Raw genomic sequence first — 11,316 nt, 5'->3', positions numbered from 1 at the left:
TATTATTCTTCTTTTTCTTCTTTTTTTTCGTCTAATGCATACCCCATCAGTGCAGCAATGCTTATTCAATACCGCCAGCAGATGGAGACACTGGGGGATAATTTTCTAAGGATTTATACTGATTTTTCCTGTCTGAATTTGTCGCACAGAAAGTTGCAGGCCAAATATGTGTGACATTTCTGCGACTTTAGCTTCTAGAGCATTTTTACAACATTATACATAGGTGCTGAATACATAAAAAGCGACTGTTCAGCGACAGACAAGTCGCATCGGCTGAAAGTAGGCCAGAATGTCAGTCCATGTTGGAGCAGGTTTAGATACAGTCTAAAGTATAGATCTCAAAGTCTGTGCACAGAATTTAGCAAGGGCCTCGCACCTTCTGATGCATCAGGTAGGTGCACAATAGCATAGCCTAACCCTCTGTACTTTGGTCTATATTGATGCGGGACATAGACAGCCAGCTGATGACCAATCCATTAGTGCAATGGATGGCTGGAAGCATTTGTCTTTGCCTTTGCAATACCACAGAAGCAATGCATGGTCAATGTACAGCAATGACACACCTGTGTGAACAGCCAGGAGACCCCCCCCCCCCATGTTATGTTACATAGTTACATAGTTAGTACGGTCGAAAAAAGACATATGTCCATCAAGTTCAACCAGGGAATTAAGGGGTAGGGGTGTGGCGCGATATTGGGGAAGGGATGAGATTTTATATTTCTTCATAAGCATTAATCTTATTTTGTCAATTAGGAACATTCAGCACCCACCCGCTATCAAGGCAGCTGCCTATCATGTCATGCCCTACCTGCACAGGTGTGCTGGCTACTCAAATGATCCAATTAAGGAGGCCATTTAGTCAGCAGCAGCAGAAGTCCTGTGCCTGGACGCTCCAACAGCGGCCAGACACAAGCAGAAGCAGAAGCAGCAGAAGCAGCAGCAGCACCACCTTTTGTTTTTTGGCTGCAGCAGCAGCAAGGCCCACAGGGCTGGCTAGCTGGCTAGCCAGCAAGCAGGTAGCAATGAAAGTAGGAATCTTTCTTTTTAACCCTGTAAGGGGGTGGTGCACTGTACCCGAAGATACTGCCATATCGGGTCAATGCATAGGGCGACGGAAGCAAGCTTCGAAATCGGCCCCCGTTCTCAAAAATCCATTTAATATATGGTCCCCAGATAGGGGACGTATCAGATATTAAACTGATAAGAACAGATATTACACTTGATCTTAGCCAAAAGGCCGAGAAGCGATAACCGTGAAAGGGGCGGGCCCAACAAGGTGCCCTTCATGGGCACTATCACTGCTTGCTGTCAGGGAGGCTGCCAGACAATTTTCCATGCACACTCTGGGCTGGGGGGCAGTCAACCACCAGTACACACAGCAGAACCTAAACCCATACCATTATTGCTAAGCAGCAAGACAGGGGCCCATTGCACTCCCACGGGGCCTTTTTAAATGCAATCCATAACCCGGATTTGCCAGGAACCCTTCTTACTCCTCCTACTTGCATGTGACACTGGGCTTAGGATCTGCATAGGAAACACACACACAAGCACACACCTACCTTTGTTGCCTGCAGATGCCTCCTTGGCTGTCCCCAAACGGTATCAAACCAACACCCACGGGAAGCTGTAAGCATAGAGGACATGCCTGCACCCCATTGGACTTACCTGTGTGGGTTAAACCCGGGTTATTTGACAACCTATGGCGGTGATGGTTCTGCTCAGGCAGAGCAGTGCTGATGCTCCTCATAAAGCTGTCGCTGCTGTGAAGGTTCTAGGTGACATCACAAATCCCTATGGTTACATACACAACAAAGCTGGGTTGTTGTTGTTTACACTCTGCAAGGCCTGTGGAAGTGAGTGACATCATAGCACTGTAGTTCTGAGGGTTCTAGATGGATGCAACAATCTCCTGTTGCTTCTATGAAGGCCATAATAGACGACATCACCAAACAGCTCCATAGTCACATACACAGCAAAGGAGAGATGTTGTTTACACCTAGTGATGTCAGTGGTATTGAGTGACATCACAGCACAGTGCTAAGGCTCCTGGGCCTGGACACAGCAGCGGCTGCAATATCTCAACGGAGAATACGTTTATATATATGTGTGTGTGTGCGCGTATATATATATATATATATATATATATATATATATATTTCTCCGCCGAAATCACTTTTAAACCCATTTCCACCTTTTTTTCCCTTCTCTTCCTCTTACTTTTTTTTCACGTTTTTTTACGTTTTTCTCCTTTTCGCCTCTTTTCTGGGCGTATTATTCTTCTTTTTCTTCTTTTTTTTCGTCTAATGCATACCCCATCAGTGCAGCAATGCTTATTCAATACCGCCACCAGATGGAGACACTGGGGGATAATTTTCTAAGGATTTATACTGATTTTTCCTGTCTGAATTTGTCGCACAGAAAGTTGCAGGCCAAATATGTGTGACATTTCTGCGACTTTAGCTTCTAGAGCATTTTTACAACATTATACATAGGTGCTGAATACATAAAAAGCGACTGTTCAGCGACAGACAAGTCGCATCGGCTGAAAGTAGGCCAGAATGTCAGTCCATGTTGGAGCAGGTTTAGATACAGTCTAAAGTATAGATCTCAAAGTCTGTGCACAGAATTTAGCAAGGGCCTCGCACCTTCTGATGCATCAGGTAGGTGCACAATAGCATAGCCTAACCCTCTGTACTTTGGTCTATATTGATGCGGGACATAGACAGCCAGCTGATGACCAATCCATTAGTGCAATGGATGGCTGGAAGCATTTGTCTTTGCCTTTGCAATACCACAGAAGCAATGCATGGTCAATGTACAGCAATGACACACCTGTGTGAACAGCCAGGAGACCCCCCCCCCCCATGTTATGTTACATAGTTACATAGTTAGTACGGTCGAAAAAAGACATATGTCCATCAAGTTCAACCAGGGAATTAAGGGGTAGGGGTGTGGCGCGATATTGGGGAAGGGATGAGATTTTATATTTCTTCATAAGCATTAATCTTATTTTGTCAATTAGGAACATTCAGCACCCACCCGCTATCAAGGCAGCTGCCTATCATGTCATGCCGTACCTGCACAGGTGTGCTGGCTACTCAAATGATCCAATTAAGGAGGCCATTTAGTCAGCAGCAGCAGAAGTCCTGTGCCTGGACGCTCCAACAGCGGCCAGACACAAGCAGAAGCAGAAGCAGCAGAAGCAGCAGCAGCACCACCTTTTGTTTTTTGGCTGCAGCAGCAGCAAGGCCCACAGGGCTGGCTAGCTGGCTAGCCAGCAAGCAGGTAGCAATGAAAGTAGGAATCTTTCTTTTTAACCCTGTAAGGGGGTGGTGCACTGTACCCGAAGATACTGCCATATCGGGTCAATGCATAGGGCGACGGAAGCAAGCTTCGAAATCGGCCCCCGTTCTCAAAAATCCATTTAATATATGGTCCCCAGATAGGGGACGTATCAGATATTAAACTGATAAGAACAGATACTACACTTGATCTTAGCCAAAAGGCCGAGAAGCGATAACCGTGAAAGGGGCGGGCCCAACAAGGTGCCCTTCATGGGCACTATCACTGCTTGCTGTCAGGGAGGCTGCCAGACAATTTTCCATGCACACTCTGGGCTGGGGGGCAGTCAACCACCAGTACACACAGCAGAACCTAAACCCATACCATTATTGCTAAGCAGCAAGACAGGGGCCCATTGCACTCCCACGGGGCCTTTTTAAATGCAATCCATAACCCGGATTTGCCAGGAACCCTTCTTACTCCTCCTACTTGCATGTGACACTGGGCTTAGGATCTGCATAGGAAACACACACACAAGCACACACCTACCTTTGTTGCCTGCAGATGCCTCCTTGGCTGTCCCCAAACGGTATCAAACCAACACCCACGGGAAGCTGTAAGCATAGAGGACATGCCTGCACCCCATTGGACTTACCTGTGTGGGTTAAACCCGGGTTATTTGACAACCTATGGCGGTGATGGTTCTGCTCAGGCAGAGCAGTGCTGATGCTCCTCATAAAGCTGTCGCTGCTGTGAAGGTTCTAGGTGACATCACAATCCCTATGGTTACATATACAACAAAGCTGGGTTGTTGTTGTTTACACTCTGCAAGGCCTGTGGAAGTGAGTGACATCATAGCACTGTAGTTCTGAGGGTTCTAGATGGATGCAACAATCTCCTGTTGCTTCTATGAAGGCCATAATAGACGACATCACCAAACAGCTCCATAGTCACATACACAGCAAAGGAGAGATGTTGTTTACACCTAGTGATGTCAGTGGTATTGAGTGACATCACAGCACAGTGCTAAGGCTCCTGGGCCTGGACACAGCAGCGGCTGCAATATCTCAACGGAGAATACGTTTATATATATGTGTGTGTGTGCGCGTATATATATATATATATATATATATATATATATATATATATTTCTCCGCCGAAATCACTTTTAAACCCATTTCCACCTTTTTTTCCCTTCTCTTCCTCTTACTTTTTTTTCACGTTTTTTTACGTTTTTCTCCTTTTCGCCTCTTTTCTGGGCGTATTATTCTTCTTTTTCTTCTTTTTTTTCGTCTAATGCATACCCCATCAGTGCAGCAATGCTTATTCAATACCGCCAGCAGATGGAGACACTGGGGGATAATTTTCTAAGGATTTATACTGATTTTTCCTGTCTGAATTTGTCGCACAGAAAGTTGCAGGCCAAATATGTGTGACATTTCTGCGACTTTAGCTTCTAGAGCATTTTTACAACATTATACATAGGTGCTGAATACATAAAAAGCGACTGTTCAGCGACAGACAAGTCGCATCGGCTGAAAGTAGGCCAGAATGTCAGTCCATGTTGGAGCAGGTTTAGATACAGTCTAAAGTATAGATCTCAAAGTCTGTGCACAGAATTTAGCAAGGGCCTCGCACCTTCTGATGCATCAGGTAGGTGCACAATAGCATAGCCTAACCCTCTGTACTTTGGTCTATATTGATGCGGGACATAGACAGCCAGCTGATGACCAATCCATTAGTGCAATGGATGGCTGGAAGCATTTGTCTTTGCCTTTGCAATACCACAGAAGCAATGCATGGTCAATGTACAGCAATGACACACCTGTGTGAACAGCCAGGAGACCCCCCCCCCCCCCATGTTATGTTACATAGTTACATAGTTAGTACGGTCGAAAAAAGACATATGTCCATCAAGTTCAACCAGGGAATTAAGGGGTAGGGGTGTGGCGCGATATTGGGGAAGGGATGAGATTTTATATTTCTTCATAAGCATTAATCTTATTTTGTCAATTAGGAACATTCAGCACCCACCCGCTATCAAGGCAGCTGCCTATCATGTCATGCCCTACCTGCACAGGTGTGCTGGCTATTCAAATGATCCAATTAAGGAGGCCATTTAGTCAGCAGCAGCAGAAGTCCTGTGCCTGGACGCTCCAACAGCGGCCAGACACAAGCAGAAGCAGAAGCAGCAGAAGCAGCAGCAGCACCACCTTTTGTTTTTTGGCTGCAGCAGCAGCAAGGCCCACAGGGCTGGCTAGCTGGCTAGCCAGCAAGCAGGTAGCAATGAAAGTAGGAATCTTTCTTTTTAACCCTGTAAGGGGGTGGTGCACTGTACCCGAAGATACTGCCATATCGGGTCAATGCATAGGGCGACGGAAGCAAGCTTCGAAATCGGCCCCCGTTCTCAAAAATCCATTTAATATATGGTCCCCAGATAGGGGACGTATCAGATATTAAACTGATAAGAACAGATTTTTTTTTTTTTTTTTTTTATCTAAAGCCGAGGAACGTGCTTTCGATTCACCCAAAGTGCAAGAAAAAGTGCAAACGTGTTACACTAAAAAAAACGTGCACAAAGGATGCGGTCTATCGCAAGCCCTTCTCCGATAGGAGAGAGGCCCCCCAACAAACCTTACCCTTCACCTCCGGACCAAAAGGTACCTGCGAGGTTCCAGGTTCGATGTCCCTTTTCGCCGAAGCTACTAGGGGACCACAAATGCTCCCGGCATCCCCCTTGGCGTTGGCCAAGGTATCTGCCCGCAGAGCCGATTACGGTAGGTACCCTGCCAAAGCAGGAGTACCCGGGGTGTTTGCAGGGAGGTGCGGAACCTAATGGCCACACACACCTCCCCTAGACCGCCAGGAGGGACACCCAGAAGGGCTACCGCATCCTGACAAATCCTGTGAACACACAACACGCAAAAAGTGACACAGTGAGACAAAAAAGAAATAAATAAGTGAATGTGTGCAGATATACTGCCCGGACATCCGGCCGGATCTATAAAAATTTCTCTGATCCTAGCCAGAAGGCCGGGAATCAAGAGGTGAGTGCCACAAGGTGAAGAGATTATGGTGCCCGTGCTTCAACTCAGTGAGCCTATTCTCCCAGTGAGTTTCGGCACCTCGGGGTCACCACTCCCCGAGGCACAAAAGTACCTCGGCTCTAGACCCTCTCAGCCTCATGGCGAGACCCGGAGGGAACAGGTCACATCGGGGCAGCCGTCGAGCTGATTCCTCAGAACCAGCCCCGGAAAGCCCTGGTACACCTGCATCCTCCATGCAGCACCCATCCCCACCAGCATGAAAACTGATAAGAACAGATACTACACTTGATCTTAGCCAAAAGGCCGAGAAGCGATAACCGTGAAAGGGGCGGGCCCAACAAGGTGCCCTTCATGGGCACTATCACTGCTTGCTGTCAGGGAGGCTGCCAGACAATTTTTTTCCATGCACACTCTGGGCTGGGGGGCAGTCAACCACCAGTACACACAGCAGAACCTAAACCCATACCATTATTGCTAAGCAGCAAGACAGGGGCCCATTGCACTCCCACGGGGCCTTTTTAAATGCAATCCATAACCCGGATTTGCCAGGAACCCTTCTTACTCCTCCTACTTGCATGTGACACTGGGCTTAGGATCTGCATAGGAAACACACACACAAGCACACACCTACCTTTGTTGCCTGCAGATGCCTCCTTGGCTGTCCCCAAACGGTATCAAACCAACACCCACGGGAAGCTGTAAGCATAGAGGACATGCCTGCACCCCATTGGACTTACCTGTGTGGGTTAAACCCGGGTTATTTGACAACCTATGGCGGTGATGGTTCTGCTCAGGCAGAGCAGTGCTGATGCTCCTCATAAAGCTGTCGCTGCTGTGAAGGTTCTAGGTGACATCACAAATCCCTATGGTTACATACACAACAAAGCTGGGTTGTTGTTGTTTACACTCTGCAAGGCCTGTGGAAGTGAGTGACATCATAGCACTGTAGTTCTGAGGGTTCTAGATGGATGCAACAATCTCCTGTTGCTTCTATGAAGGCCATAATAGACGACATCACCAAACAGCTCCATAGTCACATACACAGCAAAAGAGAGATGTTGTTTACACCTAGTGATGTCAGTGGTATTGAGTGACATCACAGCACAGTGCTAAGGCTCCTGGGCCTGGACACAGCAGCGGCTGCAATATCTCAACGGAGAATACGTTTATATATAGTGTGTGTGTGCGCGTATATATATATATATATATATATATATATATATATATATATATATTTCTCCGCCAAAATCACTTTTAAACCCATTTCCACCTTTTTTTCCCTTCTCTTCCTCTTACTTTTTTTTCACGTTTTTTTACGTTTTTCTCCTTTTCGCCTCTTTTCTGGGCGTATTATTCTTCTTTTTCTTCTTTTTTTTCGTCTAATGCATACCCCATCAGTGCAGCAATGCTTATTCAATACCGCCAGCAGATGGAGACACTGGGGGATAATTTTCTAAGGATTTATACTGATTTTTCCTGTCTGAATTTGTCGCACAGAAAGTTGCAGGCCAAATATGTGTGACATTTCTGCGACTTTAGCTTCTAGAGCATTTTTACAACATTATACATAGGTGCTGAATACATAAAAAGCGACTGTTCAGCGACAGACAAGTCGCATCGGCTGAAAGTAGGCCAGAATGTCAGTCCATGTTGGAGCAGGTTTAGATACAGTCTAAAGTATAGATCTCAAAGTCTGTGCACAGAATTTAGCAAGGGCCTCGCACCTTCTGATGCATCAGGTAGGTGCACAATAGCATAGCCTAACCCTCTGTACTTTGGTCTATATTGATGCGGGACATAGACAGCCAGCTGATGACCAATCCATTAGTGCAATGGATGGCTGGAAGCATTTGTCTTTGCCTTTGCAATACCACAGAAGCAATGCATGGTCAATGTACAGCAATGACACACCCTGTGTGAACAGCCAGGAGACCCCCCCCCCCCCCATGTTATGTTACATAGTTACATAGTTAGTACGGTCGAAAAAAGACATATGTCCATCAAGTTCAACCAGGGAATTAAGGGGTAGGGGTGTGGCGCGATATTGGGGAAGGGATGAGATTTTATATTTCTTCATAAGCATTAATCTTATTTTGTCAATTAGGAACATTCAGCACCCACCCGCTATCAAGGCAGCTGCCTATCATGTCATGCCCTACCTGCACAGGTGTGCTGGCTACTCAAATGATCCAATTAAGGAGGCCATTTAGTCAGCAGCAGCAGAAGTCCTGTGCCTGGACGCTCCAACAGCGGCCAGACACAAGCAGAAGCAGAAGCAGCAGAAGCAGCAGCACCACCTTTTGTTTTTTGGCTGCAGCAGCAGCAAGGCCCACAGGGCTGGCTAGCTGGCTAGCCAGCAAGCAGGTAGCAATGAAAGTAGGAATCTTTCTTTTTAACCCTGTAAGGGGGTGGTGCACTGTACCCGAAGATACTGCCATATCGGGTCAATGCATAGGGCGACGGAAGCAAGCTTCGAAATCGGCCCCCGTTCTCAAAAATCCATTTAATATATGGTCCCCAGATAGGGGACGTATCAGATATTAAACTGATAAGAACAGATACTACACTTGATCTTAGCCAAAAGGCCGAGAAGCGATAACCGTGAAAGGGGCGGGCCCAACAAGGTGCCCTTCATGGGCACTATCACTGCTTGCTGTCAGGGAGGCTGCCAGACAATTTTCCATGCACACTCTGGGCTGGGGGGCAGTCAACCACCAGTACACACAGCAGAACCTAAACCCATACCATTATTGCTAAGCAGCAAGACAGGGGCCCATTGCACTCCCACGGGGCCTTTTTAAATGCAATCCATAACCCGGATTTGCCAGGAACCCTTCTTACTCCTCCTACTTGCATGTGACACTGGGCTTAGGATCTGCATAGGAAACACACACACAAGCACACACCTACCTTTGTTGCCTGCAGATGCCTCCTTGGCTGTCCCCAAACGGTATCAAACCAACACCCACGGGAAGCTGTAAGCATAGAGGACATGCCTGCACCCCATTGGACTTACCTGTGTGGGTTAAACCCGGGTTATTTGACAACCTATGGCGGTGATGGTTCTGCTCAGGCAGAGCAGTGCTGATGCTCCTCATAAAGCTGTCGCTGCTGTGAAGGTTCTAGGTGACATCACAAATCCCTATGGTTACATACACAACAAAGCTGGGTTGTTGTTGTTTACACTCTGCAAGGCCTGTGGAAGTGAGTGACATCATAGCTCTGTAGTTCTGAGGGTTCTAGATGGATGCAACAATCTCCTGTTGCTTCTATGAAGGCCATAATAGACGACATCACCAAACAACTCCATAGTCACATACACAGCAAAGGAGAGATGTTGTTTACACCTAGTGATGTCAGTGGTATTGAGTGACATCACAGCACAGTGCTAAGGCTCCTGGGCCTGGACACAGCAGCGGCTGCAATATCTCAACGGAGAATACGTTTATATATATGTGTGTGTGTGCGCGTATATATATATATATATATATATATATATATATATATATATTTCTCCGCCGAAATCACTTTTAAACCCATTTCCACCTTTTTTTCCCTTCTCTTCCTCTTACTTTTTTTTCACGTTTTTTTACGTTTTTCTCCTTTTCGCCTCTTTTCTGGGCGTATTATTCTTCTTTTTCTTCTTTTTTTTCGTCTAATGCATACCCCATCAGTGCAGCAATGCTTATTCAATACCGCCAGCAGATGGAGACACTGGGGGATAATTTTCTAAGGATTTATACTGATTTTTCCTGTCTGAATTTGTCGCACAGAAAGTTGCAGGCCAAATATGTGTGACATTTCTGCGACTTTAGCTTCTAGAGCATTTTTACAACATTATACATAGGTGCTGAATACATAAAAAGCAACTGTTCAGCGACAGACAAGTCGCATCGGCTGAAAGTAGGCCAGAATGTCAGTCCATGTTGGAGCAGGTTTAGATACAGTCTAAAGTATAGATCTCAAAGTCTGTGCACAGAATTTAGCAAGGGCCTCGCACCTTCTGATGCATCAGGTAGGTGCACAATAGCATAGCCTAACCCTCTGTACTTTGGTCTATATTGATGCGGGACATAGACAGCCAGCTGATGACCAATCCATTAGTGCAATGGATGGCTGGAAGCATTTGTCTTTGCCTTTGCAATACCACAGAAGCAATGCATGGTCAATGTACAGCAATGACACACCTGTGTGAACAGCCAGGAGACCCCCCCCCCCCCCCCCCATGTTATGTTACATAGTTACATAGTTAGTACGGTCGAAAAAAGACATATGTCCATCAAGTTCAACCAGGGAATTAAGGGGTAGGGGTGTGGCGCGATATTGGGGAAGGGATGAGATTTTATATTTCTTCATAAGCATTAATCTTATTTTGTCAATTAGGAACATTCAGCACCCACCCGCTATCAAGGCAGCTGCCTATCATGTCATGCCCTACCTGCACAGGTGTGCTGGCTACTCAAATGATCCAATTAAGGAGGCCATTTAGTCAGCAGCAGCAGAAGTCCTGTGCCTGGACGCTCCAACAGCGGCCAGACACAAGCAGAAGCAGAAGCAGCAGAAGCAGCAGCAGCACCACCTTTTGTTTTTTGGCTGCAGCAGCAGCAAGGCCCACAGGGCTGGCTAGCTGGCTAGCCAGCAAGCAGGTAGCAATGAAAGTAGGAATCTTTCTTTTTAACCCTGTAAGGGGGTGGTGCACTGTACCCGAAGATACTGCCATATCGGGTCAATGCATAGGGCGACGGAAGCAAGCTTCGAAATCGGCCCCCGTTCTCAAAAATCCATTTAATATATGGTGCCCAGATAGGGGACGTATCAGATATTAAACTGATAAGGACAGATACTACACTTGATCTTAGCCAAAAGGCCGAGAAGCGATAACCGTGAAAGGGGCGGGCCCAACAAGGTGCCCTTCATGGGCACTATCACTGCTTGCTGTCAGGGAGGCTGCCAGACAATTTTCCATGCACACTCTGGGCTGGGG

General features: G+C 46.6%; 5 non-coding genes and 1 pseudogene across 5 annotated transcripts; all 6 read right to left on the bottom strand.

The window, feature by feature from the left end:
- Positions 1 to 1,058: 1,058 nt before the first annotated feature.
- Positions 1,059 to 1,249, bottom strand: LOC130342228 (U2 spliceosomal RNA). The gene has a single exon (XR_008881912.1). It is a non-coding gene; the product is annotated as a U2 spliceosomal RNA (small nuclear RNA).
- A 2,081-nt stretch (positions 1,250 to 3,330) lies between these two features.
- On the bottom strand, positions 3,331 to 3,521 carry LOC130342188 (U2 spliceosomal RNA). Its single transcript, XR_008881875.1, has one exon. It is a non-coding gene; the product is annotated as a U2 spliceosomal RNA (small nuclear RNA).
- Positions 3,522 to 5,607: 2,086 nt separating this feature from the next.
- LOC130342174 (U2 spliceosomal RNA) lies at positions 5,608 to 5,793 on the bottom strand. The gene has a single exon (XR_008881871.1). It is a non-coding gene; the product is annotated as a U2 spliceosomal RNA (small nuclear RNA).
- A 694-nt stretch (positions 5,794 to 6,487) lies between these two features.
- Positions 6,488 to 6,647, bottom strand: LOC130342180 (U2 spliceosomal RNA; annotated as a pseudogene).
- Positions 6,648 to 8,738: 2,091 nt separating this feature from the next.
- Positions 8,739 to 8,929, bottom strand: LOC130342179 (U2 spliceosomal RNA). The gene has a single exon (XR_008881873.1). It is a non-coding gene; the product is annotated as a U2 spliceosomal RNA (small nuclear RNA).
- Positions 8,930 to 11,020: 2,091 nt separating this feature from the next.
- LOC130342235 (U2 spliceosomal RNA) lies at positions 11,021 to 11,211 on the bottom strand. Its single transcript, XR_008881918.1, has one exon. It is a non-coding gene; the product is annotated as a U2 spliceosomal RNA (small nuclear RNA).
- Between the last annotated feature and the right edge of the window lie 105 nt (positions 11,212 to 11,316).

The sequence above is a fragment of the Hyla sarda genome, unplaced genomic scaffold (genome assembly GCF_029499605.1).
Source record: "Hyla sarda isolate aHylSar1 unplaced genomic scaffold, aHylSar1.hap1 scaffold_643, whole genome shotgun sequence".
NCBI lineage: Eukaryota > Metazoa > Chordata > Amphibia > Anura > Hylidae > Hyla > Hyla sarda.
Note: the sequence above shows the minus strand (reverse complement) of the source record. Positions and strands in the feature narration are given on the sequence as shown.